At 40.2% G+C, this 7,445-nt stretch overlaps 1 long non-coding RNA gene across 1 annotated transcript; it reads left to right on the plus strand.

Annotated features, from left to right (window-relative positions):
• Window positions 1-1,288: 1,288 nt before the first annotated feature.
• LOC113459219 (uncharacterized) lies at window positions 1,289-5,007 on the plus strand. The gene is made up of 2 exons (XR_003380262.2): window positions 1,289-4,177; window positions 4,753-5,007. It is a non-coding gene; the product is annotated as an uncharacterized LOC113459219 (long non-coding RNA).
• Window positions 5,008-7,445: the final 2,438 nt, after the last annotated feature.

The raw sequence follows: 7,445 nt of genomic DNA on the forward strand, positions 1-7,445 counted from the left end.
TGTAGATGGCGCAAAGACATCAGATAACCTCCCATTGTTTCAGGTCTGGTTTAAGGATCAAATTCCAGAAGATTTTAGGGTGACATGCCAAGAAGAAAAGGATCCTAATGTGTGAAAGGAAATTAAAGAAAAGCAGTCTATATGGGTGCCACTTATAGCAGCTTTTCAGTGAATTGTCTGCAAATGCTATCTATAAAAATTATTTGATTACAGTGTTTTACAAACATAAAAACATTATAACCCCACCTACACCTTAGTAGCTTTTCCCACTGTGTTTATTTTTAGCTGATGTATCCTTCAGGTTTGAATTTTCCCCCTCTGCCTTGAGAGGAAAGAAAGCCTTGAGAGCTTTCCAAAAAAATTAATACATTGCTATGTAGTGCTTCCCCTCACCCAAGTTATAGGAAAGGCATGTTTAATTACTTTCTTTCTGTTCTCCCATAAATCCTTATTCTATATTTTCTCTAAGTATATTCCATATTCTCCTATATACCTTGGATGTCCTAGTTAATATTCTGTTTGGGTGGACTAGTCTGTTTCTGTCTCTCTGCAACAAAATTTTAATTCTGGAGCTGAGAAGCTTCGCCTAAAAAAATTAGGTGCATTTTGGTGGAGCAAGTGAATCCCTATGATAAGTAATGGTGACCAAGCACTTTCTGACAAAGCTACCTCTGACACCTTTCAGAACAATGTGGTATTCTCCTCCTTTTCTGGGACATGGGAGCCAGCACTCCAGCCCTGCTCCAGTCCCTGTCTCTAGACTGTGGGCTTGGGGGGAAGCTGAAGCCTACTCATTGTCTCAAGTACGTGCAGCTGGTGAGTTTGCCAGTTATTTTTGGCATATCTATAGCTCTCCACACAGCTGCTGCCATCTCACAGCCTTACACATAAGTCAGTCTGAAGGACTCACCAGACTCTGCAAATGATCTCTCACCATTGTGTGGCTGGAAGAGGAAAACAGCTCAAATGAAGGGAATGAAAAATTTTCTGCTCTGGATCAAAACACTCTCCCCAAATTGATCCAGCACTTCTCCACACTCTGAAATTGCTTATCACCTTCTACTCTTTGGAGCTGGCAGCAGCTGCTTATGTTACTGCTCTGAGGTAGGAGACTTCCAGTGAGCTGCAGGGGAGCAGTTGCACTATGTCAAGGGCTTTTCTGGAGTGCAGGAGAGGGTAGATATGGTCGTGGTGACTGGTGGAAATCAGGAACAAAGCCAGGAAGGAAATCAGGAGGGCAGCTTGGCCGGACAAAGGGGAGAGAAAAAAACTTTGGTAAGTTGCCTACTGTCCGGTTTATCTCGGCTGTTTGAGGGGCCTGGAAGGCCCGGGGGTGGCCTTGGGGCAGCCCGCGTGTCGAAGGACGAGAAGAGGCTTCAGTTCTTCTTTCTGGTTTTATGTTTATTAATTGTTTATCTAAAAGATGTTCTTTCAGCCTAACAAAGATCCGCTCAGCAGTCAGCCATGGGCACACTGTGCCGTCCCACGGACCGCCACGTATCTTTATACCCCTAGTTACGTATACAATATTTATCATTTTTCCCCAATACCATCTATTCTTATAGCTCGGTGTACTCTTAGTAATAACCAATCCAAAGGTGCCACCGTGGCCAAAGAAGATGGAGGAGAGGAGGAAGAAGAAGGAGGGCAGGACACACCCCAATTCCTCCATCTTACTCCTCTAAACCCCCCTGTACATAAATCCTAAACCCTGTTTCTTACCCTCTAATTAGCTAATCTTTCCACCCTTCACCCCGGTGAGGCCCTCTTATCTTCATAAAGGTGTCGTCTCCCGTGTAGGGTCAAAGTCCTGCCACCAGACACTTCTGGCAACATTCCAGGACTCCCGGGCCCCCCAAGGGTGGTCTCGGGGGCTCGGCATGCCAGGACTCAAATCCTGAGATCCCACAGCCTACTATGGAAAGCTAAGGGTAGGCACTGCTCAGGAATAGATGGAAGTGCTTCCAGAAAAGGCACCTGCAGAGATTTTGGAGTGTTCATAATTGAGCCCAGGTAGGGATCAGATGTGAGCATGGCTGCAAAGACCTGTAAATATAGGTTCCTTACAGAGGAAGGGGCCATCTTGGCAGTTAATAGCAATTATGGAAGGATGATTAGATGTGCTAGGGATGTTGCTTGCATGCTGAACACTGGGTGCATTTTAAGGTGGTGGCATCTTTAAAGGAGACAACCAAAAAGAGACGAGACATTGTAAATAGTATGTCTGTGCATCAGGAACTAGCTGGGAGTGAGAAAATGAGCTTTAAGGATAGAGAATACCCAGGACTAAATGATAGGGGAGAAACAGTACAAGATGCAGACAGACATGGGAAGGAGAGGGGCTTGAAGAAGAAGGTATCTGCCCAGTGCATTGACAGAGGAGCTGGGTAACTGTCAGAAGCAATCAGATATCGTTTTTGAAACAAATTTAATTTGAAAACCAGCAAATTTTCCAGTGGAAACATTTTATAATAATGTGTTCATTTCAACAAGCTGCTGGTAAAATGTAGGTGTTTTCTTCCTCTAGCCTACTTGGAGGAAAACTAAAGCTTCCAGAATTTATGGCTGTTGGACAGCTGTGCTGTCTAGCAACCAACTAGTTCTAACCTAAGCTACTGCATCCACCTGATGGCATGGTGCTGTGCAGAGACATGACTGTAGCCAAAATCATTAGTGGAGGATCATATCTGAGGCAATAAATTTTTGGTTTTCCTGCTTATTCAGCTAGTCAGCTGCTCCCTGTATAGTGCACCCTGCTTCATTAAGAGAGATAGATGTCTTGCACAGCATTTGCTGACAGCTGCTTGCATGGCCACCTGCAAACAGTACAAGGATAGGAGTTGTGTAATTGCCAGCACTCCTGATAAAGGGGTCAAAATCACATTAATTTGTTGCAACTCATGAAACTATCCACAATTTATTAGTGTTATCTTAAATAAATATGTAAGTTTTACTTAATTGCTGAGAAACAAATAACCCAGGTACCCCTTTATATCACAGCTTGCACAGGTTTACACAAAAAACAGCCAACCAGAAGTTTATTGATGTATAGACAAGGTAATAACTGCCCCTGTTAATCTGTCCCCAGAGAATTTGATGTTATCCTTCCAGGGAGTTTTGTCCCCTGTTGTGATAAGCAGCCAGAAATTTTTAAAGCTCTTTAAGCTTTTGTTTAAAAGTCAGAAATGGTGGTAAGTTATTAGCAGAATATGCTAAATCTGGTGTAATTTTATCCTGGAATAATTTTTTGCAGCCTCAAATGAAAGTACTATGAGGTGATCAGCAAGTATTTGAAATGCAATTGAATGGAAAAGAGTGGAATAAGAAATGAAATTTTAACAAATTTTTAATCTACTACTAAGTGAATGCTAATAAGTAAGTGCATTGAAACTGTGTATGTGAGTTTGGATAATATATTTTCTTTAATACATAATTAAGGTAGCGCCAATTAAAAAACAAGCAATAAAAAGTTAATGTGCCCAAAACAGACTTGGACTGACCTCTCTGTCATGTGCCAGGGCCATGTCAGGAAGGTTTATCTCTGGCTGCTGGACCTGTTTATCTGTCCTTTGTATCAGTTTCTTGGGCAGGGGGATCTGGGACAGTGATGGACAGGTCAAGTAACACTGCTGTGGACTGTGAATGCAAGATACTGAGATGATGTCTTAGTTTAAAAGACAGATGTCTGCAAGGAAGGCGGGAACCTTCCTGGTAAGTGACCCTTCCCTCCAAATTATTATAACTTGAAACCTATGCAATTTCCAGGCAAAAATATGAGAGAAATAATAACAGTTCTTTACAGGGAAAAAAAAAAAAACGTATATATATGCAACAGGACAGAACCACCACCACCAAAACAATATCAGAAAGTCCCCACCTGCTCAGCAGTTTCCCTGTGGCAGTGCGGGCTCGGCCAAAGGCGAGGACAGGAAATTTCTGCTTTTTGTAAAACTCACAGGTAGCAGCCAGTGTTGGTACCACCACTGGCAGCAAGCCACGACACGGCCGTAACCCGGGAGCAGAGGCAGCCCCTCGGCAGCAGCGGGCAGAGCCGGGCAGGCAGCTGGAGCGCAGCGATGCGCTGGGAGCAGGCACTTGCTCGCCGCAACACACGCAAGCGCTCCCTTCCATCACCGAACGGAAAAAGGCGGGAAGCCGGCCCCCACTCCCTGTCAAGGTAGCCCCAACCCCTCTTATGGCATTGTGCTGCAATTCCCGAAAAAAAACCCCAGCGGGAGAGTCCATTCCCCTTGACGCAAGACTCCCAAACCCCAAAATTACTTTATTGGGATGTCAGAGCTATTGGCCACCCGTGGCATTAATATTTTCTGAAAAATCCTTTTGCCCAGGATTTTTCTCCTGGGAAGCTGAGAAGCCTCAGAGAAAAAGGAAAACAATAATTACCTGATTTACTTCTCCTGTGTTTTGCTCCTTTGGAATGTGTTTGGAGATTGTTTACCACAGGTGATTGTTTCATTGGTTTCTGTTGTGAGTTGTTTTGACTCAATGGCCAATCAGTGCCAAGCTGTGTCGGGACTCTGGAGAGGGTCACGAGTTTTCATTATTATATTTTTAGCCTTCTGTAAGTATCCTTTCTGTATTCTTTAGTGTAGTTTAGTATAGTATTCTTTAATATATAGTATAATAAAATAATAAATTTGCCTTCTGAGAACATGGAGTCACATTCATCATTCCTTCCTTCATCGGGGCACCCCACAAATACAATAGGCCCCTTCCTTTGTGTCTTTTCAGGAAAACTACTCCTTCCCCCTTCACAGCTTTTCTGCTGACAATGGGAAGAAATTCGTATGGGAAACCTCACCCACAACAGATGTCACCTCTGTTCTTGAGACACTTATTTCCGCGTGGCTTGTGTGATATACTCACTGATATTTTATTATTAATTAGTGGTTAGGGGTGAATAAGTTTATCTACCAAATGTAGGTTCAAATAAGAAATATGGAAGTGTCTTCAGCATGTTTCTTTCAATAAAGGATTTTATTTCCAGTTGTAATTGCTTTTTTTCCATTGAAATGGCATGGTTTTGTTTTAAATACAGCTTGCACTTAGTTTTTCTGAAACACTTAGAAGGGAATGTGAATAATTTGGCTACTTGCGAACAATAGTTGCTATACTTAAAAAATGGGAAGTAGATGGAGTTACTTGCATTTTAATTACAACATCCATCCTCAAGGAATCAGCAATTGCTGCCTCTCAAGCACTGGTACTGAACAGCTGAATAAGGGAGGAGAGTAAGTCAAGTCCAATGCAGTGAAGTCCAGAAAGAGGTCTTGAAAACTGCATATTGGAGAAATAAAACAAGGGAAAGGCAACCACTGCTGGCAATTCAGTTCAAAGTGAGCTGTCTTAACAAAGGAAAATGGCTAAAATTTCACATTTTGTACAAGTGATCAGACCAGATACTTAATCGTTCCTTTTGGACTTCAAAAGAAATCTGTATTTTGAGCAGTGATGGAAGTAGATTGATTGTGGAAATGCTTTCTGCAGAAGATGGGTAGGTAACAGAGAGTCTTCATACAATAAATAGACTGCTAGGGAACAAGGAAGAATGAGTCTGCCTATGGCAGTGGAAGGTTTGGGACCAAACTGAAGCCAGGGCAATGCTAAATGCAGTCAGAGAGAAAATTTTCATGAATGATGGAGTTATAACAGCTTATCTACTCATAAATGTGGGCCCACACACTATTGAATTTAGCATTGTGGACTTAAAATATAAAATATACTGATATTAAATGAAATTGGAAAATTAAGAAATAAAGCAAAAAAAAAAAAAAAAACCAAACCAGAAATTGAATGGAATTAAATTAGGTGCAGTGAAATTAGCCATAACTTCATGAAATGATAGTCATTGAAATCTCAGGATTTCGTTTCCTTTCATGGAAATGAAGAATTTTCCATAAAAAGAAATGCAATGAAAATCAAGGAATGGAGTGAAATGAAAAGACATGAAAGGAAATACAAGGAAATGAAATTGAAAAGAAAATTCTTAGGACAAGTTAAATTCTTGAAAGGGAATGGAATGAAGTGCAGTGAAATTACGCAAAACTTCAAGAAATGATACTCAATAAAATTGCGAAATTTCATTTCCTTTCCTAAAACAAAGAATTCCATTTCATGAAAGGAAATAAAATCTTGAAAACAGTGAACAAAGTGAAACAAATACATTGGGAAGGACATATGAGGAAATCAAATGCAAGTGGAAAAAAAAAGAAAAGGAAAATTTGGAACTGGAGTGAATACATAGACATAGATTAGGATTAAATCAGGGTCAGTGAAAATAATGGAAACTTGCAGAAAACCCCTTTTTCCACTTCCAATTTAGATTATACCAGAAAATTAGAAAAAAGCAAGGCAGCCATTCATTTAATTAATGGAAGAAAGAGGAGACCAAAGTTTCCCTGGATGTCCATTTTCTTCTGTGCGTTTTCTTCTGTGCTTTCTCTGTTGGAGGAAAGCCTTAGTTTTTTCCTGAAGAGGTTGGGGTAAAATGGGATAAGCTTTGAAAGTTGCTGAAAGACAGGTGAGAAAGTTTGTGAGAACTGTTTTGGCACTTTGTCATTTCCACTGTAGCAAACAAATACTGAGAGTTCCACTCTTCTGAGCCAAAGTCTGGTTAATATGTTTGAGCATCTGTTTGCACAGTTATAAGAGCAGGGATATCAAATAAGAAGATTCAAACTACTGGAAAATGTTTTGGAAAATCTAACTGAATTTGCCATAACTCTGTTAAGCATATTTCTGGCATCAGGCTTGCCCAAGGACCAAGAAAAAATATCTTCAGTGTCAGTAACTTGCAGTATATCACCTATTTCTTTTCATAACCAGATTCTGGGATTAAAAAAAAAAAATTCTTCTGATTTTACTAACAGGGAAAGGTGCTCAAATCATTGTTGAAAATAGTAAATCCTGTTTTTTGGAAAAAATGGCAGGAGTAGCCACAGAGAATGAAAATATTCTTCCTTCTGCAAAGAGAAGTTACCACAGATAAAACTGTCCACACATGCCAGCAAAATGTCCCTTTGAACTGTGATGTAACTGTGATGATATTACTGAAATTGAAGGTTTTGGATGATTAGATTAATTTTGAGAAGACTGGTAGTAGTCTTGTTATCATGGCCTTCTTCATATGTAGATAAAGAACTTTTGTCAGGAGAAGGTCATGTATTGGATTACCATTTCCTCTGGAATAAACCTGTGGCCTCAGGGCAAAAATTAATAAAAATTAGGAAAGCAGAGAAGATAAAATAATTTATTTCCTTAATGTTGAAACAGTTATGTTTTTCATATGTACTTTGTCCTTTTGTTTTGTTTTTTCTCAATGTCAGTTTCAGAGCAATAATGAGCTCAAACAAAATATTTCAACTAGTCTGGTTTCCAGTAAATGTAATAAGTGAAAAGAATCTAAGCCTAATTTTATCAGTAGT

The sequence above is a fragment of the Zonotrichia albicollis genome, chromosome 3 (assembly GCF_047830755.1).
Source record: "Zonotrichia albicollis isolate bZonAlb1 chromosome 3, bZonAlb1.hap1, whole genome shotgun sequence".
NCBI classification, from domain to species: domain Eukaryota; kingdom Metazoa; phylum Chordata; class Aves; order Passeriformes; family Passerellidae; genus Zonotrichia; species Zonotrichia albicollis.